This window comes from Lynx canadensis, chromosome B2 (genome assembly GCF_007474595.2).
Source record: "Lynx canadensis isolate LIC74 chromosome B2, mLynCan4.pri.v2, whole genome shotgun sequence".
NCBI lineage: Eukaryota > Metazoa > Chordata > Mammalia > Carnivora > Felidae > Lynx > Lynx canadensis.
Window position 1 is genome coordinate 87,417,275 of NC_044307.1, and position 23,453 is coordinate 87,440,727.

Here is a 23,453-nt window from a genome sequence, read left to right on the forward strand (position 1 = left end):
GGTTACTGGCACAGTCAAAGTCAACCCCATGACAAAAGAATCATCAAGCGTGCTTAAAATCTACAAAAATGTCCCTTTGACGTTGCTCGTGGCATCCCAGTTGTCGGTCCTACAGTGAACTTTACTAGGGAACAGGAGACATGGGTCCCCTAGGGGCCTTTCTGCATCACCTACATGATCCCACATCACAGACCTGAAGCCAAGTGACTGTGCACAAAGTTTGTGCACAGATCTGTGATTATTTAAATCCCAACAAACCATTGATAATTAGACCTTTCCTCAAGCTCACAATCTTCAAAAAGTTGAGATAATTAAGAACTTCAAAGCTGAAGATTTTCAGATTAAAGGCTACAGTCTTCATCTGACTATAAAAATGGAAATGGCTGTCTTAAATGAGTTCTGTTTCAAGGATATTGTCAGTCTTTAGGAGGCAGTCTGAATGCTTAGGTGGAAGTTTTTGGTTTTGTTCTAAATGGGAAGAACTAGGCAAAAACTCATCAGTATCCTACCAGTTACTATGTATCATTAAGAACAGCTTCTCTAGGAGATAATTGTTTTAGTAAAAAAGGCCAGTTCTTTTGGGAAAAAAAAATCCTTGAGCTTAGTTAACTCAAGAATGTGTGAAAATTCTAAGACTCTGAATAAGATCAGATTAGATGTTTGCATACCTTAGAAAAACATGTGCGTGCATTTCAAATACATCTATATGAAGAATGTCAGTGAATTTCAAGTATTATACAAACACTACTGTGATATCAGTATATAAATACTATTGACTATATATACACAATGTCATTCCAATCATTTGAAATGATTTGTTTTACATATGGTATAAATATAATAAAGCATCATTCTATCTTCAAAAGAAGTCAACAAAATGCCCTCAACTATAGTATGAGGGAGTAACAAAAGGAAATTATTTATACTTAAGGAGGCTGTATGTCAACATGTAAATCCTCAAAACAGAACAAAATTTTAATTAGTCTGATATCTTCAACTATATGAAGAATTACATAGTAGCTCATAATGCAGACAGCTATAGGTGTGAGGCTTGTACTGTAAGAGACTCAGACACCACAAATACCTTTTCCATCAGCATCTCAACTTTCCAAAATGATGAACAACTCAGTATGTTCTGAACAAAGTGAAGCACAATCTTTTTGTGATTTACACAACATTTGCATTCTTGGGAAAGTCACCATACATAAATAAAATGGGGTTGGCCTCTGGATTCGGATAATTACAAAAGCAAAATTCTCCCCTATTGTCACTGAGTACACTATTTCCTCACATTTCCCCCCTCTCTCAAATTAGGAAATTCATCTTACAGTCAATCGCTACTTACAGTCTCTTTCTACTAGATGGCAGTCAAGATCAGCAAACTTTGTCAGCTGCTCAGTGTCACTTCCAGTTATCTGCTTTGAGTTTAATTACTATAGAAAATGCCATTTTAAAGGATTATGCTGTGACTGAGCATTGAAATAAATAGCTATTCACAAGCATGGAAACAGAGAAATGGGACATGATTTTGAAATTTTAAAATATTCATCTTTGGAAGAATGACCATCTTTCAATATTTTTTTTTCCAAAGGAACATTTAATTGCTTCCTCCTTTAAGAACAAAGAGCACATTTGTTCCTTAAGAAATGAAGGTACCAAAAGAAAAAAAAAAAAGAAATGAAGGTACCATAAATACCTAGTGGCTTACATTTTTTCTTAATAAAACATATGCAAGGACTGTTTATCATATGTCATTCAGTGCAACAGATGGCAGGAGAATTTGTAGATCCCTCAGAGTAGGTAAAAGAAAGTTAACAAGAGCTGTGGAGACTGATCTGAGTGTCACGTGGAACTGTAGTAGAGGTACCATGTCATGGTTTAACCTGCAGTATTTCTTCTCTCAGTTACATAAAATAATGGTACATCTTAACCAATAGTTTCATAAGTCAAATGAAATATGATACACAAATGTCTTATGAAATACTTTGAAATCCTGTGGAATCTGGATCAATTCTTCATTGTGAAGGACTGTCCTACAAATTGGAAGATATCTAGAATTATTGGTCCCTAATGGCTAAATATTATGATTGTGTTAAGACAAAATATCCCATAAACTGCAAAACACCACCAGGAAGGGAGGCAGGAGTTGGGTATCGCTCCTGTTGGGAATTGCCACCCTAAAGCTTTTTCCAGGAACCAGTACATAACAGGTGCTCCATACATGATTTTCAAAGAATGATTAATGAATGGCTAAACTTTAGAATTTCCCAGTAGGTTGAATATTACTGGCTCAGCCACTGATGCTTGGTCAAGGATGAATCATTTGATTATTCCTACTGTGGGCTTTAGTTCACTTATATAAAAATTTTGCTCTCTATTTAGTGGCGCATGTTTTAGCAATGAGATCGTAGCATTATTCATTTGTTTATTCTATAGACACACATTCAATAAATACTTATTAAACTATTTACCATGAGCCAGACATTCCATGAAGTACTGTGACAACAGGGTAAAACAATCTAATTAGATCTAATACAGATTGTTTTGCAATATAGGGTATGTAAATTATGCTCTTACTTAGCTTACACTGTCATAGGCAGGAAATTAAACAATAATAATAAAATGAAATAAGCACCTTGAAGAGGGTGAGGGGGTATAAATAAGATTCATTTGAGTTTAGTCGTACCAATTCATTTCGGCAGTGACATATCTTCTGATCCTGGATACAGATATCACTGTCACTTTGGTATCTCTGGAGGCTTCTATAAAACTTCTATTTCTGTGGGATTCTTGTGGCTTACTGCAGAAAATTATTAAGGAATATGAAGTGGGCATAGTATTTTTATTTTTCATTGGTAAGCATAAGAGATGCTTTCAATGACAAATATTGAAATGCGAAGTCTCTACACCAAGCTTTACTCCCATTTATTTTTCCAGGTGCTGTACAATCTAAGTCTCCAAATGGAACCAGTAATGCCCAGTAGTATACCTCTACAGGCTGGCTGTCTAGCTGAAGAGGGACCTGATCACTCTTCACACTGAACATAGACAATTTACACATGTCATCCATTTTGTCAAACATAGTATGAAGTGGAAGACTGATTCCAACTCCTCATTTCCTCAATGTAATGAGTAATTTGATGATATAATCCCTAACCAACAGTTTTATTATTAGATACATTTGAGCGCACTTTTTACATTTTTTTTAACGTTTGTTTATTTTTGAGACAGAGAGAGACAGAGCATGAACGGGGGAGGGTCAGAGAGAGGGAGACACAGAATCTGAAGCAGGCTCCAGGCTCTGAGCTGTCAGCACAGAGCCCGACGCAGGGCTCGAACTCACCGACTGCAAGATCATGACCTGAGCTGAAGTTGGACGCTTAACCGACGGAACCACCAGGCGCCCCTGAAGGCACTTTTTAAAAAGTACATTACTGAAGTTATTAAATTGCAAAAAAAGCTATTTTGCAGGCTATAATCAAATTTTAAATGAATTTTCTTTTTCCCCTTTCGTACACCAACACATACATCTACCCCAGATTCCATATTTTTAAAGAAAATAATGAAAGATGACTAGACATCAAAAATAAAAGTTAAATTATTAAGTGAAGTTGGTTTGCCTCAAGCCCTCTTGTTGGGTTATTGTTGTGGCTGAAAAGATTACCCTAAAGTTCACTGAAATCTAATTTTTATGTTATTATATATTCATCATTATATTAATATGTTTCTCTTTTCACAAAAATGGTAGAAAATAACCTAATCAAAACTGAGGTACTAGGTCTAAAGGTATGATTACTGATCCTTCAGTGATTTCAGATTTATTTCTCCTTAAGAGTCAAATGCACCAATTTTTTTAATGTTTGTTTATTTTTGAGAGAGAGACGGAGCACAAGCAAGGGAAGGGCAGAGAGAGGGAGGGGTCAGAGGATCTGAAGCAGGGTCTGTGCTGACAGCAGAGACCCTGATGTGGAACTCGAACTCACGAGCCTGAGATCATGAACCGAGTCGAAGTTTCTATGCTTACCCAAATGAGCCACCCAGGTGCCCCTCAAATGCAACATTTTAAAGCACTTAATCCTTGAGAAATACATCTCTAATATAGTTGAAAATATTCCTCTGCTTGGGAATAACTAAATAATTTAATATAGCTCATTGAATGCTCTATGTCCCAATCACTAGAATATTTAATACATTTTTGTCTATCTATATTTCACTTTCATTTCTGACCACTTTTCATGTTAAAATTTTTTTCATGTTAAGACTTGCATATTAATCTTTCCATGTTGATATTAGAGCATTATTAGAAGGCCTTTTCCCTCTTTTTTCTTTCTTTTTCTCACCCTACCATACCAAATCTTCTGTTCCACATTTCTGAGTCTGATACAAAAACATGGAATGAGAAGTTCACTGCTTGTCAAGGTGTTAACAAGATCATCTAAAATAAACCTAGTGGGTAGCATTTCCAGATAAGATATAGCATCATGAATATGGATGTGAAAATAGTCAAGTTTGAAACCTTAGAAATTCACAAGTGCTACAGTTAAATTTTAAACCCAAAAAAAGAAATTTAGTATTTTTCTGCCTCTTTTAATGAGCTTGAATATTCTCCAATTCTTTATAGTCACATTTCTCATACATTTAAAAATGACAGTTGAAAACTCCCAACACATGATGACTTATTACCATAAAATCCATAAATACAAAGTGCCTGTATGTTCTCAGAATTAAAAGCTTATGACAGAAGTCATTTAAAAAATAATTTTTGAGGGGTGCCTAGGTGGCTCAGTCAATGAAGCATTTGACTCTTGGTTTTAGCTCAGGTCATGATCTCATGGGTCATGAGATTGAGCCCTGCAACGGGCTCTGTGCTGACAGTGTGGAGCCTGCTTGTGATTCTCTGTCTCCCTGTCTCTCTGCCCCTCCCCGACTCATGCTGTCTCTGTCTCTCTCCAAATAAATAAACTTAAAAAAAATTCATAATTTTTCTCCTCTTCTTTACCACTTGAGTGATAAAACAGGTAACTGGAAATGTGGTTCTGACTCTTGCTGTTCTAATAAATACCTTCTGTAATCCCAGTGGAAAGTGAGGACATCCTGTGAGATTCTTTCATATGTGTGCAGTCCTAACCTAAAGATATTAGACCTCAAAAATATCATTTCACAGACAAAGGAACTAAAAGCAGACGTACCCGGGTGGTTCACTCGGTTAAGCTCCTGACTCTTGATTTCGGCTCAGGTCTTGATCCCGATACCATGGGACTAGGCCTGGCATCGAGGCCCACATCAGGCTTTGCACATGGAGTCTGCTTAAGATTCTCTCTGTCCCTCTCCCTCTGCCTCTCTGTCTCTCTCTGTCTCTCTCAAATAAAAAGAAAAAAAGGAAAGAAAGAGTCAAAGGAGTCAAAATACTTGCCCAATAAAAAATAGCAAGCTGGTGTCTAAAGATTACCAAAAACTGACTTGATTTAATTAACCTCTCATTAGGTGCTTATTCCACTCCTATGTGAGCATAGTATCTCAGAACAAAGAATTTTGGCCTGAATACAATGGGCTAATATTAATATTATGTAATCCAGACATGCCAGAGACAAGAAGATGTACTAGAAAACTCAAAGCTATCTTCCATCTCCAAAATTCTTCCCTAAAGCGGTGACCTACATGTATCATTATTTTAAGGGCATATTTTTATACATAAGAAAAATGATTACAAAATGGGTGGTTAAATCATGAATGTTTTAATCCTTTCTTCTGATAAGTTACAGAGAAATCTATACTTTTTTAGTTAGAAACGGATTTGCTTATTTCAATTTCAAGCTGCTTATTTGTGCCACATTTAGGTTTGCCTCCAGCCCTTAAATTATTGCCTCTGGGGGCCAAACCCACTGTCTTTTCCCTACTTTACAATCACGGACCTGAACCATGCAAGCTACTTTTCTTCTTTGCCAGCTGACTTGATGTCAGCTCTGCCAATAGCAAGTGTTAGAGGGAGAAGATAAGAATGCAGGAGAGACCATTTTCCCCAGCAATATCTGCCCCCTAACTTTGAGAAACAAGATTCTGTAAGGAATGCTATGTAGTTCTCTGGTCCTCGGACTTGAATTGAGCTTGTCATTTTATTTATGTAAGGACTCGAGTGGACTCAGTAGAATCTACTGCAGATCACGGTCAGTGTTGTCACCATTGCTACTGTAATCTCAATCTAACTGGACGCTGACATCGCTAAATCAATGTTTTAATAAACATTTTTATAATTCATTGTTCTGTATAAGTAAGAATCTGGCAAGTAGAGATCACACCGTACTTTGAACTGGAAATTTTAATATTTAATAATTCAATAAAATTAAATATAAAATTTAATATATGGGTTGCAGAATTATAAAAACAGTTGAATTTGAAACCTTGCCAAGTTTCTTATGTAAAATTTAGGGCACTATTTGGTAAGGAATAGGATCTTGAAGCTGAATGGGAATATCTGATTCAACTTAGACAAAACTGAGAATCTTTAAACCTGAGTCATCATCAGTCTTTCTTATCAGGACAATGAGCTGGCTCTTCTTTGTAAGGAGAATAGGTTTCCTTGCTTGTAAACCCTATAATCACCTCACCTGAGAAAGATGCCTTAGTAGGCAATGCCCATTCTTCTCAAAATTTACCCCAACACCCCTTTGTTCCTAGAGCCATAACTAGGTTCAACTCTGAACTTGCTCCAGGGAGTCAGACCAAGGAGGAAGTAGTTATATACCAAAGAATTGTAATATTTTGCTAATGTATATTAAAGAATTCTGAGGTATATGTATGTAAATAGATTTTAAGTTTGTATACCAAGAAGGACAGATTACAATATATATCAGGCTGAATTATCTGATATGGGTTCCCTTACTAGAGATATTTGGTTTAATATTTAATATTAGCATTATTAGCCAGAATGTACTCTTACAGTTTAACTGCTTGACTAAAACTTGGACTCAATAGTGGCCTATTCTTAATGAAGTTGAGATTCTAGTGTTTCCCAGGCACAATACAGAGAAAAGAATACAAAGACTTAGGAAGATAGGTAAGTTAGAGTGGATTTATCTTGCATAACCTACATACACACATACCAACTGTGTCCTGTGAGAAGGCCCAAAAGACATTCATTCCCTACACTAAGGCATTGAGAAATATATTAGTGAGAATATCCTTGAAAATATCTGTTTGCTCACATTTCTAAGCCAGTAATGACCACTGGGATACTGCCACTGAGATGAATTCCCTCACTACCCTGGAGACTCCAAAGAGCAGGGACCAAATATTAGCATTTACAGCCAAAAACAAAGTGGACATTTTAAATAAAAAGGACTCAAGCACCCAGTGGTGTTCAAAACATTTTGACCCATACAGATGTTTGGTGATGGCTGGTGGATCAGAGTGTCCCTGGGAATGAAATATACTGGCAACCTCCTAGGATATTGCTTGGATCTGTAAACAAATCTGGTTGTCATAGCCAAAAGCCTGCCACAGTGATCATTGTCTCTCTTCTAGTTTCAATGCAGCAAAGGACATGGATATAAAAAGGATTGAAAATTTGGGAACAATAATACCATATACTACAAGAATTTTAGCTGTATTAGGGAAGGGTGTCACATTTCCAACTCCTTCCTACACCTTATGGCTAATTCCAGCAATCTATTAAATCCAAATTCATTAATAAACATTCTCTGGGCAGCCCAAGTGTCCCTGATCACTTACGGCAATGATCTTCCATTTCTAAACTTTTGATCCATGAACTATGTACTTAAGAAAATATGTATTAATTATTATCATGTTGTTCAGGATTTACGTGTTCTATTGAGGGATACTCTTTACGATTGCAGTCCACTATATTCACAAATATAAACTTGTCACTTATCTTCTGACAGAATCCAGAATTCCTTCTGCATTTTTTCTCCTTACTAAACTAGATCCTTTAGTAGATCTTCTAAAACCTGTTAGGACCTGTTAGCTCTCTGAGTCTTTCTCTGAAAATATTCTATTACAGCCTCAGTCTTAAATTTAGTTTATCTTGGTATAGAATCGGTGCTTAAAGATATCATTTTATTGTATTCAAGTGCCTATTTTTGAATAAGAAATTTGCTGTCTGATTGTCATTCTTGGTACATACAGTGTTTTTCCTGTCTGCTTGGTTTTAAAATATTTTCTCTGTCTTTGATGTTCTCTAATTTAATAATGGCTGAGAATTTTCTAAAATTAATGACAAATGAAAAACTACAGATCCAGAAATCTCAGAGAATACCAAGCAGAAAATACAAAAAGACCTATTCAAACTTCATAAAACCAATTAAAGACAAAGGGAAATCTTTGAAGGGACTCAGAGAAAAAGAAACAAAAAACTACCCAACCTATAGAGAACCGGAATTACAATTTCATCAGACTTCTGTTCAGAAACTATACATGCACAAAAATAGTGAAGTGAACTATTTAAAAAATGTTTATGGAAAAAAATCACCAATTCAGAATATCCTATCCAACAAAATTATCCTTTAAAAATGAAGAAGAGATAAAGACTTCTCAGGCAAGCAAAACTTGAGAGAATTTGTCAATAGAAGATCTGCTTTGTGAGAAATGTTAAAAGAAGTTCTTCACATTGTGTATTAGCTACATTCAAATAAAAACAATAAAATGATAAAATAAATAGAATAAAATAAGTTCTTCAGAGAGATGGAAAATGATGTAAGTCAGAAACCCAGATCTGCGTAAAGAAAGGAAGAGTATCAGGGAATAAAAGATGGTAAAATACCTTTTAATGTTTTTAGTCATTTGATCTAATAAACAGTAGTTTGTTCAAAATAATGATAGCAACAATGTACTCAGCAGTTATAGCTTATGCATATGTAAAATAAATGACAGTTGTGTTATAAGGACTGCTGGGATGAATTGGGAATATTCTATTATAAGGTATATGCACTACTCATAAAGTGCTGTCAGCATTATTTGAAACAGACTTAATATTAGTTGTGAATATATATGCAGAATCTAGAACAATGACTAAAGAGAATTTTTTTAATTTTAAAATTTAAAGCATAATTTACATGCTAAGAGAGAAAATTGAATCATATGAAATGTTCGATTAAAACTAGAGAAGGTAGGGGCGCCTGGGTGGCGCAGTCGGTTAAGCGTCCGACTTCAGCCAGGTCACGATCTCGCAGTCCGTGAGTTCGAGCCCCGCGTCAGGCTCTGGGCTGATGGCTCAGAGCCTGGAGCCTGTTTCCGATTCTGTGTCTCCCTCTCTCTCTGCCCCTCCCCCGTTCATGCTCTGTCTCTCTCTGTCCCAAAAAAAAATAAATAAACGTTGAAAAAAAAATTTTTTTTTAAATAAAAAAAATTAAAAAAAAAAAAAAAACTAGAGAAGGCAGAAAAAGTGTAGTGGCCCCCAAAAGAGCTAAGAGCAACCAACTAATAGATGTTAGTAACAAATATGCTAGATACTAAACCAATATATCACCAATCACTTTTAACTGTGAGTGATCTAAATATACCAGTTAAAGGCCAGAGACTGTAAGAGAGTCAAAACAAGACAAAACAAAAACCCTCAAGATCCAGTATATTTTTTCTAAAAGAAATCCAATTTAAATATAAAGACACAAAGTTAAGGATGGAGAAAAGTAAAGGATGAAAGAAATGATGGAGAAACTGGAGTTTAACACTTATGGGGAAAATGATGGAATATGAGGGTCCTAACCTTATTGTCCCAAGGATACAATAGGTAAATACCAACATCAGTGTAAATAACCCAGAAAATGGCCCAAAGACAAGGCAGAACAGATTCTCTAAAGCTAAATGTAGAGAAGAGGTCACATCAAAGAGGGTAGGAAGGGCAGAGATGTGGTCCAGAGCTAAAGGGACCCAAGGGACTATCAGCAGAAGGGAGGGATGCCACTGATGAAAAGAGGGGAAAAAACATACCCTCACAGCAGGCACCTCAGGCAGGGACAACCCACATGGGGAAGAGGAATCCAAATCCTCTTGGCTTTGAAAACCAGAGGGGTCGAATTTCATGAGTTCTTAGAGTTAGCAGAGCTTAACACCTGGAACTTTAAAAATCAGCAGGCTCACTCTGGGAGAGCAGGTAGGGTGAGAGGAACTGAGTTCTCCCCCTTAAAGAGACAGCACAACAAACAGCCTCGTGGAGATACAATATAGAAGGAGCAGTTTGAAAAACACAAGGGGTATACAGGAGGGAGATTTGTTTACTAATCTCAGAGGGGCAGGGAAGACTTGGAAGACTTCTCCAATAAAAAAAAGGTTGGCAGGCACCATTCCCTTCCCTACCCCTTAGGCTAGTCACACCTGCAGGAACCAGCAGGTGCCAATATTCACTACTTAATTTGCTGATAGTGCACCCCACTCCCATGTTCTCCTGGAGATGTGCACCCTCCAGCCAAGCCTGAGCTCTAGATATCCTCCCACAGTGGACCTGTGCAAACCTTGCACATACCAGGAGCCCTGCCTCCACATACTTCTACAGATCCACCCTTAGAACCATGGCAGCCTCAGTCCCTTGCAGCTGCAGGTCCTCTCTTACAACAGACCGCATGGACCTGTGAGCACCACACTTCAGACATAATTCTGGTCAGAACCCATCAAAAACCAAAAGGCTGGCAATGTGCAGGTAGCCCAGACAGGAGCCAGCCCCTGGCCCCTCCAAAGTTATTCTTTCCCCCAAGGAGAGGGAAAGATAACTACACACACCAGTCTGACTCTGACCTCAGCAGTGCACTAGGGACAGACATCTGATTTGACTGCATTCCCTGCCCTCCACAAAAGCTTCTCAGAGAAACACAGCAAAAGCACCCTGCAGTTCAGTACTAGTGCATCTCAGGCAAATGCCTAGTCTCACTCAATCTAAGACCAACAAAGCCCCACAATGGCCCATGAACAGCACAGGCACCAGACCCTGCCCACAACAAGCAAAGAGAGCCACTGCAGACAACCAGACTGAAGTCAAACACAGCTCAGTCATAGCAGGAGGGTACAAAAACACACAGGAGACATCCCTGAAGTGCCAGGTTCTGGTGAACAGGGAACATTGCACTTCACAGCACCACAGGGCCTCTTTTTCATAAGGCCACCTAATTTCAAGAACAGGAGACAGAGCTGACTTTCCTAACACATAAAAACAGACATAGAAAGGTGGAAACAATGAGGAGACACAGGAATATGTACCACAGAAAGAACAGAATAAAATCACAACATGAGGCCTAAATGAAATGGAGATAAGTAATATTCCTAATATTAAAGTAATAGTTATAAAGATACTCTCTGAACTTGAGAAAAGAATGGAGGACCTCAGCAGGATCCTCAACAAAGAGAAAGAAAACATAAAAAAGAACCAATGAGAGATGAAGAGCTCAATAACTGTATTTTAAATACACTAGAGAAATAAGTAGTAGACAAGAAGAAGCAGAAGAAGTGATCAGTGACCTAGAGGATAGAGTAATGGAAAGCAGTCAAGCTGAACAAAAGAGAGAAAAACAATAGTAAAACATGAAAACAGACCTAGTGAACTCAGTGACAGCATCAAGCATAATAACATCAGCATTATATGGATTCCAGAACAAGAAGAGAGAGAAAAGGGGACAGAAATTTTATTTGAAGAAATAATAGCTGAAAACTTCCTGAATCTGGGGAAGGAAATTGATCCAGAAACAGAAGGCACAAAGCACCCCCAAAAAATCAACGCAAGGACATCCACATCAAGACACATAGTAATTAAGAAGGCAAAAACTAGTGATCAATAGAGAATTGTAAAAGCAGCGAGGAAAAGAAAATAGTTACATATAAGGAAAACCCCATAGGGCATTCAGCTGATTTTTCAGCAGAAACTTTGCATGCCAGAAGGAAGTGGCATGATTTATCCAAAGTACTGAAAGAGAAAAAAAAAAAAAAAAACCTACAGTCAAGAATACTCTTGGGGAGCCCAGGTGGCTCAGTCGATTAAGCGGCCAACTTCAGCTCAGGTCATGATCTCACGGTCTGTGACTTGGAGCCCCACATCGGGCTCTGGGCTGACAGCTCAGAGCCTGGAGCCTGCTTCAGATTCTAAAGCTTCCTCTCTCTCTGCCCCTCCCCTGCTCATGCTCTGTCTCTCTCTCAAAAATCAGTAAACATTTTAAAAATTTAAAAAAAGAATACTGTATCCAGAAAGGCTATAATTCAAAATAGAAGGAGAGGGGCGCCTGGGTGGCTCAGTCGGTTGAGCGTCTGACTTCGGCTCAGGTCATGATCTCGTGGTCTGTGAGTTCAAGCCCTGCGTCGGGCTCTGTGCTGACAACTCAGAGCCTGGAGCCTGTTTCGGATTCTGTGTCTCCCTCTCTCTCTGCCCCTCCCCTGATCATGCTCTGTCTCTCTCTGTCTCAAAAATAAATAAGACATTAAAAAAATTAAAAAAAAAAATAGAAGGAGAGATAGAGTTTCCCAGATGAACAAAAAAGTTAGAGGAATTCATCACCACTAACCCAGCCATACAAGAAATGTGAAAGGGAAGTCTTTGAGTGGAAAGGAAAGATCGTAAGTAGGAATAAGAAAAGTAAGAAACACAAAAGCAGTAAACATAAGTGTAGCTATAAAAATCAAGGGATTCACAAAATAAAAGGATGTAAAGTATGATTACATATACCTAAAACATGGTGGAAAAGGAGTAAAGAATGTGTTCAAATTTAAAAGACAAGCAACTTAATATAGACTGCTATATATGAAAGTAATGACAAATCAAAAACCAGTAATAGATAAGCAAAAAATAAAGGGAAAGGAATCCAAGTGTACTACTAAAGACAGCCAGCAAACCATGGGAGAAGAGAGCAAGAGAAGAAAGGAAAAGAGAACTACAAAAACAAGCATAACACAAGTAACAAAATAGCAATAAATACATACCTATTAATAATTACTTTGAATGCCAATGCATTAAATACTCCAATCAAAAAACATGGGGTGATGGAATGAATAAAAAAGCAAGACCCATCTATATGCTGACTACAAGAGACTTGTTTCAAACCTAGAGACACAAGCAGATTGATATTGAAGGAATGGGAAAGCATTTATCATGCAAATGGAAGTGAAAGAAAGCCAGGGTAGCAATACTTATATTGGATAAAATAGACTTTAAAACAAAGACTTTAACAATAGACAAAGAAGGCCATGATGTAATAATAAAGAAAATAATCCATCAAGAAGATATAACAATTGTAAATATTTATGTACCCAAGATAGGAACACCCAAATACATAAAAAGCTAATAAAAAACATAAAAGAAGTGATCAGTAGTAACACAATAATAGTAGGGAACTTCAACATGCCACTTACATCAATGGATAGGTCATTCAAACAGAAAATCAACAAAATACTAATTCAAATGTATACATGCACTCCAATATTTATAGCAGCATTATCCACAATAGCCAAATTATGGAAACCACCCAAGCGTCCATCAACTGATGAATGGATAAGGAAGATGTGGTATGTGTATAGATAGATAGATAGATAGATAGATAGATAGATAGATAGAGACATAGATACAGATAGATATAGATATACAAGGCAATATTACTCAGCCATAAAAAGAATGAAATATTGCCATTGGCAACAACATAAATGGAGCTACAGAGTATTATGCTAAGCAAAATAAGTCAGTTAGAGGAAGACAAATACTATATTATTTCACTCATATGTGGAATTTAACAAACAAAACAAAGAAGCACAGGGGAAAAAAAAGAGAGAGAGAAGCAAACCAAGAAACGGACTCTTAATTATAGAAAACAAACTGATGGCTACCAGAGGGGAGATGGATGGGGGGGATGCGTTAAATGGGGGATGGGGATTAAGGAATGCCCTCTTGTGATGAGCACTGGGTGTTGGATGGAAGTGTTGAATCACTATATTGTTCACTGAATTTAATATTACACTGTATGTTATCTAAGTGGAATTTGAATAAAAACTTTAAAAAAAATCAATAAGGAAACTGGCTTTGAATGACATAATGAACCAGATGGATCTAACAGATATATTCAGAACATTCCATCCTAAAACAGCAGAATACATTCTTTTCCAGTGTACGTGGAACATTCTCCAGAATAGATCACACATTAGGCTGCAAAACAAGTCTCAAAAATTCGAAAAGATCGAAGGCATACCATGCATCTTTTCTGACCATAACACTATGAAACTAGAAGTCAATCAAAAGAAAAAACCTGGAAAGAACACAAATACATGGAAGTTATACAACATGATACTAAACAATGAAAGGGTCAACCAAAAAATCAAAGAGGAAATTGAAAAATACATGGAGACAAATGAAAATGAAAACACAACAGTCCAAAATCTTTGGGATGCAGCAAAAGCTGTTCTAAGAGGGAAGGTTATTGCCATTCAGGCCTACATCAAGAAGCAACAAAAATCTCAAACACTCTAACCTTATACCTAAAGGAGCTAGAAAAAGAAGAACAAATAAAACTCAAAACCAGTAGAAAGAAGGAAATAATAAAGATTAGGTCAGAAATAAACAAAACGGAAACTAAAACAAAACAAATAAAAAAAGAAACAATAGAACAGATCAATGAAACCAGGATCTGGTTCTTTGAAAAGATCAACAATATTGATAAACCACTAGCAAGACTCATCAAAAAAGACAGAGAGAGGGAGGACGCAGATAAACAAAATCAGAAATGAAAAGTAAGAAATAATAATTGACACCACAGAAATATAAGGGCTGTAAGAGAATATTATGAAAAACTATATTCCAACAAATTGGACAACCAAGAAGAAATGGATACATTCCTAGAAACATATAACCTCTCAAAACTGAATCAGGAAGAATTAGAAAATTTGAACAGATTGATATCCTACAATGAAATTGAATCAGTTATCAAAAAACTCCCAACATACAAAAGTCTAAGATAGATGGCTTCACAGGTGAATTCTACCAAACATTTAAGGAAGAGTTAATACTTATTCTTCTCAAACTATTTCAAAAAATAGAAATCATTCTATGAGGCCAGCCTTACTCTGATACCAAAACCAGATAAAGACACTACAAAAAAAGAGAACCACAGGCCAATTATCTCTGATAAACATAGATGCAAAAATACTCAACAAAATATTAGCAAACTGAATCCAACAATACATTTTATCTTTTTTTTTAAGTTTATTTATTTTTGAAGGAGAGAGAGACAGAGAGCGAGTGGAGGATGGCAGAGAGAGAGGGAGACGCAGAATCCAAAGCAGGCCCCAGGCTCTGAGGTGTCAGCAGAGACGCCAACGCAGGGGTCGAACCCACAAACCATGAGATGATGACCTAGCCGAAGTCTGATGCTTGACCGACAGAACCACCCAGGTGCCCCCAAAGAATACATTTTTAAAAATCATTCACCACCATCAAGTAGGATTTATTCCTGGGATACAAGGAAGTTTCCATATTGACAAATCTATCAATGTGACACATCACATCAACAACAGAAAGGATAAAAGCATGTGATCATTTCAATAGGTGCCAAAAATCATTTGACAAAGTACAATATCCATTCATAATAAAACCCCTCAACCAAGTAGGATTAGTGGGAATATACCACAACAAAATAAAGGTTATCTATGAAAACCCCACAGCTAACTATAAGCTATAATGAAGTAGCAGAAAGAGAAATTAAGAAAACAATGCCATTTACAATTGCACCAAAAATAATAAAATACATAGGAATAAACTTAACCAAGAGGTGAAAGGCCTATACTCTGAAAACTTTAAAACAGTTATGAAAGAAATTGAAAATGAAACAAATACATGGGAAGATATCCCTGGCTCATGAGTTGGAAGAACAAATATTGTTAAAATGTCCATACTGCCCAAAGCAATCAGAAGATTTAATGCAATCCCTATCAAAATACCAACAGCATTTTTCACAGAACTAGAACAAATAATCCTAAAATTTGTATGGAACCACAAAATACCCTGAATAGCCAAAGCAATCTTAAAAAAGAACAAAACTAGACGTGTCACAATCCCAGATTTCAACATATACTACAAAGCTGTAATAATCAAAACAGTATGGTACTGACACAAAAATAGGCACAATAGATCAATAGAACAGAATAGGAAGCCCGGAAATAAACCCACAATTATATGGTCAATTAATCTTCAACAAAGGAAGCAAGAATATGCAATGGAATAAAAACAGTCTCTTCAACAAATGGTACTGGGAAAACTAGACACCTACATGCAAAAGAATAAAACTGGAACTTTTTCTTACACCATACACAAATATAAATACAAAATAGGTTGAAAACCTAAATGTGAGACCTGAAACCATAAAAATCATAGTAGAAAGCACAGGTAGTAATTTCTTTGACACATAGCAACATTTTTCCAGATATGTCTCCTGAGGGTAACAAAAGCAAGGGAAACAAAAGCAAAAATAAACTATTGGGATTACAACAAAATAAAAACTTTTGCATAGCAAAGGAAACAATCAACAATACTAAATGATAACCTATTGAATAGAAGACATTTGAAAAATGACATATCCAATAAAGGGTTAATATCCCAAGTATATAAAGAACTTATACAACTCGGGGCGCCTGGGTGGCGCAGTCGGTTAAGCGTCCGACTTCAGCCAGGTCACGATCTCGCGGTCCGTGAGTTCGAGCCCCGCGTCAGGCTCTGGGCTGATGGCTCGGAGCCTGGAGCCTGTTTCCGATTCTGTGTCTCCCTCTCTCTCTCTGCCCCTCCCCCGTTCATGCTCTGTCTCTCTCTGTCCCAAAAATAAAAAAAAAAAAAAAAAACGTTGAAAAGAACTTATACAACTCAACATACACACACACACAAAACCCAATATTTCAAATAAAAATGGGCAGCAGACATTTCTCCACAGAAGACATACAGATGACCAACAGGCACATGAGAAGATGCTCAACATCACTCATCTTCAGGGAAATGCAAATCAAAACCACAATGAGATAGCAACTCACACCTGTCAGAATGGTTAAAATCAGAACACAAGATACAACAAGTAGTGGCAAGAATATGGAGAAAAAGGAATCTGGTGCACTCTTGGGAGAAATGCAAACTGGTGCAGCCACTGAGGAAGACAGTACAGAGGTTCCTCAAAAATTAAAAATAGAACTATGATACGTTTGATAATTCTACTAGGTACTTAACCAAAGAATATGAAAAAACTAATTCAAATAGATATCTGTACTCCTATGTTTATTGCTTCATTATTTACAATAGCTAAATTATGGAATCTGCCCAAGATGATGATGGATAGATGAATGGATAGATGAATAAAGATGAATGGATAAAGAAGCGTGAAATGTATACACACACACACACACACACACACACACACACACACACACACACCATTATGGACTATTATTCAGCCATAAAAAAGAATGAAATATTGCCACTTGCAACAATATAGATGGATCTGGAGAGTATAATGCTAAGTGAAATAAGTCAATCAGACAAAAATAAGTATGTTATAATTTCATTCATACATGGAATTTAAGAAATAAAACAATTCAAAATGGAAAAAGACAAACCAAAAAACAGACTCTTAACTATAGAGAACAAATTGATGATTACCAGAGAGGAGGTGGATGGGGGCATGGGTTAAATAGATGAAGGGGATTAAGAGTACACTTATGGTGATGAGCACTGAGTAATGTATAAAATTGTTGAATCACTATATTCTACACCTGAAACTAATATAACACTATATGTTAACTGTACCATATTTTAAAAAAATTTAAAGGTAAATAAAGAAAGAAATGACGCAGAAAAATAATTAATAATCGGTCATACTAAATTTAAAGAGAAAAATAAGACCAATTCTATATTGATGCCTTGGAGCATACATCTGTAACTTTTCAGAATAAAGTTTGCTTAAAAATGGAATAGAGAATTTAATTTTATAAGAAACACTATACTTAGAAATGGATAAAATCTTTTATGTTATAACCAGCAACTGCTATTTATTAAATGATAAATTGGTGAGAAACACATGAACTCATTATTTATTTGGGAAAAAAAAGACTAGTATGCATTTCAGTTTTAAAAATGAAAGTTAGCTATATTGTATTAAAAGTCTCAAGTAAACAGTATTAAATTGACCTTTTTGCCTGTCTTGCTTGCTCTTTGATCTTGCCCTTTGGTGGTATAATGAATCTACTAAGATTTGGCTTCATTTTCCGTGAAACTTTAAAAATACAGAAAGAACACATGTAAGCATTTCTTCTACATTCATCATGGCAACTGCATTAGCAAATTCTTCACAATAATTTGGTGTCTTTGCAGATATTTATGTCAATATTAAACCAACTGAAAGTCTTTTTTTATATATAAGTTCAAAATCTCACTTATGGAAATATTTTACAACTCATGGTTCAATATTGTATCTTATTTTACTTTCATTATAAAATTCATGAATTCAATTAATATTTATGATTTCCTTTGAGAAGGAAAAAAAAATCTGGGTAGTTAATTTTGTAGACCAACAGTACACTGATGGTGAATGCAAGGTATACTTCCCTATCTCATATTCTCAAGAAACAGTAGCTGCTTATGGGGTAAACTACCATACTCGAAAAAGGCAAAAAAAAATACAGACAGGCCATGGATACCAGCATATATTTTGAGTGGCATTCAAGTTCTAATAAGATGGCCTAACTGACAGATTTTTCTAAGACTTCAAGTATAGACCTCTTGAAGTCTTTTTGCCTGAGGTGGACATTCTCCCCAGGCTCTGACCCTCTGACTTCCAACAGCCAATCAATGCTGCCTCTGACATTGTTGAGTTTATCCTTATCCACTACTACCTACCTACCATCCCGCCCCACCCCCAAGGTGCTTCCACTCACTTCCAAGACTCATACCTCCACCCCACCCCACTCCAGCTCAGAGAATCAGTGAGTCAGCCAGAGACACAGCAGTGACACAGTGGGGATCTCTACTGCCTGCTTCCTCCTTTCTCCCTTTTCCCTGATGAAAGGGAAAGGCTTTTATTTCTAGGATTAGCTTAAATATACTTAGTTTATAGTTTCATTCAGATTATTCAATAATTTCAAGTCTTTGCCTGTGGTTCATCTCATGTTACTTGCTGTTTTATCTTGAGCCCATCTTCCATGGAACTAAAACATTTCCTAGGTCGTTTTCATTCATGTAAAGCATGTGAGATAAGCAATATAAAGATGACTCTGGAGACCTGAATGTTCACAACTGAGGGAAAGACAAGAACCTGGGTATGGCCCAAGAGAAGTAGGTGTAAACTTAAAGACAAAGCAAAAATGGCTTGAGTCGTACAAAGCACTTCTATGAAAAATAAGATTTCAAAGATGATGGAAAACAACTGGGGTAAAACTTAAAAGTCCCCCGGGTCACCTGGGTGGCTCAAAATGGCTGGCTCCTGGTTTCAGCTCAGGTCATGATCTCACAGTTTGTGAGTTCGAACCCTGCATCCAGCTCTGCACTGAAAGTGCAGAGCCTACTTGGGATTTCTCTCTCCCTCTCCCTCTGCCCTTCCCTGGCTTGCTCTCTCTCTCTCTCTCTCTCTCTCTCTCTCAATAAGTAAACATAAAAAATTTTAAGTCCCTATTTATAAGTTAATAAATAGAATTAATTTGAAAGCAATTTAGGACAGAAAGTTTATGGCCTGAGAATCGCTCGGTGAATATTATTTTGGCAGCTGTGCCTAATACCAATTCTCAGGAGGAGTGGATAGATGTAGGAAGCCCAGCGATCAGATCACCAAAGTGGTCCAAATGAATCATGATGAATGCCTAGACAACTGGATAGTACGTAGAGAAAAGAGGAGCAGTGAGAGCACAGGTAATTTTTCACCAAATACTTGCCATGTTATAAATGTCAGGCTCTCCACTCAGTGCTAGAAATAGAATGTTGGGCAGGAACAAAACAGCAATGGTCTCTACACTCACAAAGATAAAAGATAAGCAGCATGAAAGAAGGCTCCCCTGAGAAACTAAGGTTATCTGAAAGATAAGTTGGAGTTGACCAAGAGCAAGTCTACAGCAGTGAAAACATTTGAGAAAAATACTCATTTTCATCAGATGAGGTCTAAATTTTTGGCTACATTTCTATCACAGGTATCTCACCGCTTACATCAGGACCTCATCATTCACTCATTCAGCAAATATTTATTGAATAGTTTACTCTGTCACAATCCCAGATGCTTGGGATACAATGAAAAAAATCGTAAATTATGGTAGAGGAGAGAGGAATAAACTGACAATTTCAACACACCTGACAAAGTGCTGTGTAGTTTTAGGAAAGAAGTAACATTAACGGTAGTAACAGTACCTCCAACTACAAAATAATAACTTGTTCTTGAGAATCATGTTTACAGTAGATTTTTTAATTGCATGAAACATATGATACAAGAAAATGCAGTTGTGGGGAATGCAAAAGGTTACTAGAACTGTACATGCTCTTCCTTTGCTACAGTTGGGGCCTGGGCATGATCAATCATGGGCAGAAAGAGGCCCATGTTGGACTAGAAGTGTCAGCTTTGTGACTCCTGTTGCCTTTCCAAACAGAATAAAATCACATAATAGGAAACCTTTCATAAACAGCAGGAGAAAAAGTGAGAAGGGACTAAAAATAAGGTCAAGCCCATTCAACTCAAGACACTAAATTGAAGCTGTTCATCCTCTGAGAGAAATCAGTGTTTTGCCAGCAATATCCCTCGTCATGGGGGGTGGACAGGCTGAATAACCTTGTGAATGACTGGAGGTAGGAGGTAGGAGACTATTTCCCGAGCCTATCCCCCTGAGCCCCCACAGAACTCAGAGTGAGAATTTTTGCATATTTACAATGATTATTTGGGCATCTTCCATCACCAAAATTGGATATGTAATGTCTCACATTCCACTTATTTAGCAATAACACATTTAAGGTGCCAAATTCAGACTTCTCAAGAAACTATAATGCTCACAGAATTCTGCCAGAAGCTGAAGAAGGTTCTCAAGGGCTTGGCTGAGGAAAGGAATCACCGGAGAATAATTCAATCCAGCATGAAAGGTCACATAAGTCAAGGTCTGTTGCCAAAATGCTGCCAGTGAGGATTAATTAATACCAGTTGAGCAACCAAGAGTGTCTGGCATTTTACCGAGGCTGCCTTTCTCAGCCTTTCCCCACTGAAAATGATTGTGGAGTTTTAAGCTCACAGGGCCAACAGATGCTCACCTCTCTGGTCATAACAAAATGGAAGGGGGCTGATGTGACTACAAGTCTCCTCTCTACCTTCAGCTACTCAAAGATAGGCTTTATAGTCATTTATCTAGGAATGTTTTCTTTTCCCATTTAGAGAAATGCACAATATGGCTAAAATTTATTGAGTTCCAAATACATGGCAGACCCTGAGTTCGCACCTGTTTTATGTTTAATCACTTAGTGCTCCCAATAAACCTGAAAAGTATTATTATCGTCATTTTACATATGAGGGAACTGATGCTTTAATATTAGCCAAAGACATACAACACACAAATTATCAAGTTTCAAAGCCAATGCTGCCTCCCTATGCTGCATGTGTTTTGCTGGATCTAAGCAATTCATTACTTCCTGCAGGAGACTCTTCATAATAACAATAATATTGCCTATTACTAGAGGCCATTCTGACCCTATTGACTAGCTTGGGCTAGGCCATATAAAACCTTAAGAATCATGAGTCAGTGCTGAGTATTGACTAAACCTTGACCAGTTTACCTAGAGCACAAAATAGAGCATAAATCCACATGTTGGAATTATACTGTGGTTTAGTAGAAAAAGACACGTGCAGAACTTTTAGTGGGCAATGAAAGAATTTGAAGCGTCTCCCTTTTCTGGCTCTCTCTTGTTCTCACGTGGACCTATTTAATGTGATACATCTTATAGGATATGAAAGATTTCCTATTTTTTTCTTTCCACTTCTGCAAGACACAGTTTCAAGGCTCAAGATTACAATTCAATTCAAGACACAATTTCAAGGCTATGACTACACGCGTTGGAGGGAATAGCAGATATTTTTTGTGAGTTATGTTCAATTTCTTGTATATAAATCTTCTCAATTTATATTATAACATTTATTGTTATAGTATAAATATAAATGTATACCATAATATTTTGTGAAGAAGCATGAGAATGCTCAAATAAGAAGGAAAGACTAAAATGTTGATTATGATAAGACTTCGAATATGTAGCGTAAATCTATACTATCAGATCCTAACTTATGATTAGTTATCCTGTATCAATCTGTCCAAAGAATCATGTTCTATTTGTTTTTATTTTGTTGTCTTTTAAATTTTTTTCCTCCTTTCCTCAAGCACATAGACCAATGCTTTGGAACACAGAGAGATTGAGCATTCAATTTTTATTGAGCATGTACTGAACTCCTACTTTCCCTCTTTTACTTTTGCAACCAACTCCTAGTGTATTCATATCCTGCCCATCAAACTTGACTGCCTTCTTCACTCTTAGTTACTGGAATTAACTTTAAGTTCAGCTTGTCATTTTTAAGGATTCAAATTTCCTTCATCACATCAAACCAGAGGACTCTCAAATCTAATCATGATCTTCAGTGCAATGACAGCACTGAGCATTAACTCAGTGTTCAGATGCAAAATGTTACACCTACTTTATAGATGTTATGTTGCACATGGTTATGGCTCTGTGAACTAGGTCAGTAGTTGGCCTTATTAACAGAGCAGACACTACATTAAGGACACTTATTAGAAAGCTATAACTGCACAGGGACTCTAAGAGAGATGAAGACTGATTGATGAGAGGGGATACCTGGAAAAGAGATTGACAGAGGGGATTAAACAGCTGCACTTCCAGATGGCACGCACACAGAGGTACCCCAGGTATATGCAGGCTAGTGGTACTAAATAACCCCCATTATGCATGTAGAACACTTGAGTGTTATTCTATGATATGCACTGTGTTGGGCGCATTGCTCCTGATGCAATTTAATTCATACAAAACTCCTCTGAGTTTTCCAGTTGAAATCCAGTAGAGGCAGGTTTAGGGAGGATAACTTTCACCAATTCACATGGCTTGAGAATAAAGGCTCAAACACTGATATTCAGGTCCAAGACTCAGGGTCTGGCCATCACCTGTTTATGGCAACTGGTATGCACTGGAAGAAAGTCTAATGATGCTTCTGCATGGCCTCTTTCTTATTTTTCAAATTTGGTCTATTTATAATTTATGTTCAGTCAGGTATTTTGTTTTATATTATGTTTTTTTTTCCTCTCCTATCCTTAAACAATCTCATTCACTCTCCCAGTTTGAAAACTCACCTTAGATAACTTGCAAATCTTTATCATCCTCATTCCCCTCCTTGGCTCCAGAAGTGTATTTCTAGTTGTCCTATTCTTTCCCCTGAATATTCCATTGGAATATCAAATACAAGATGTCCTAATATGTATTGATAAAA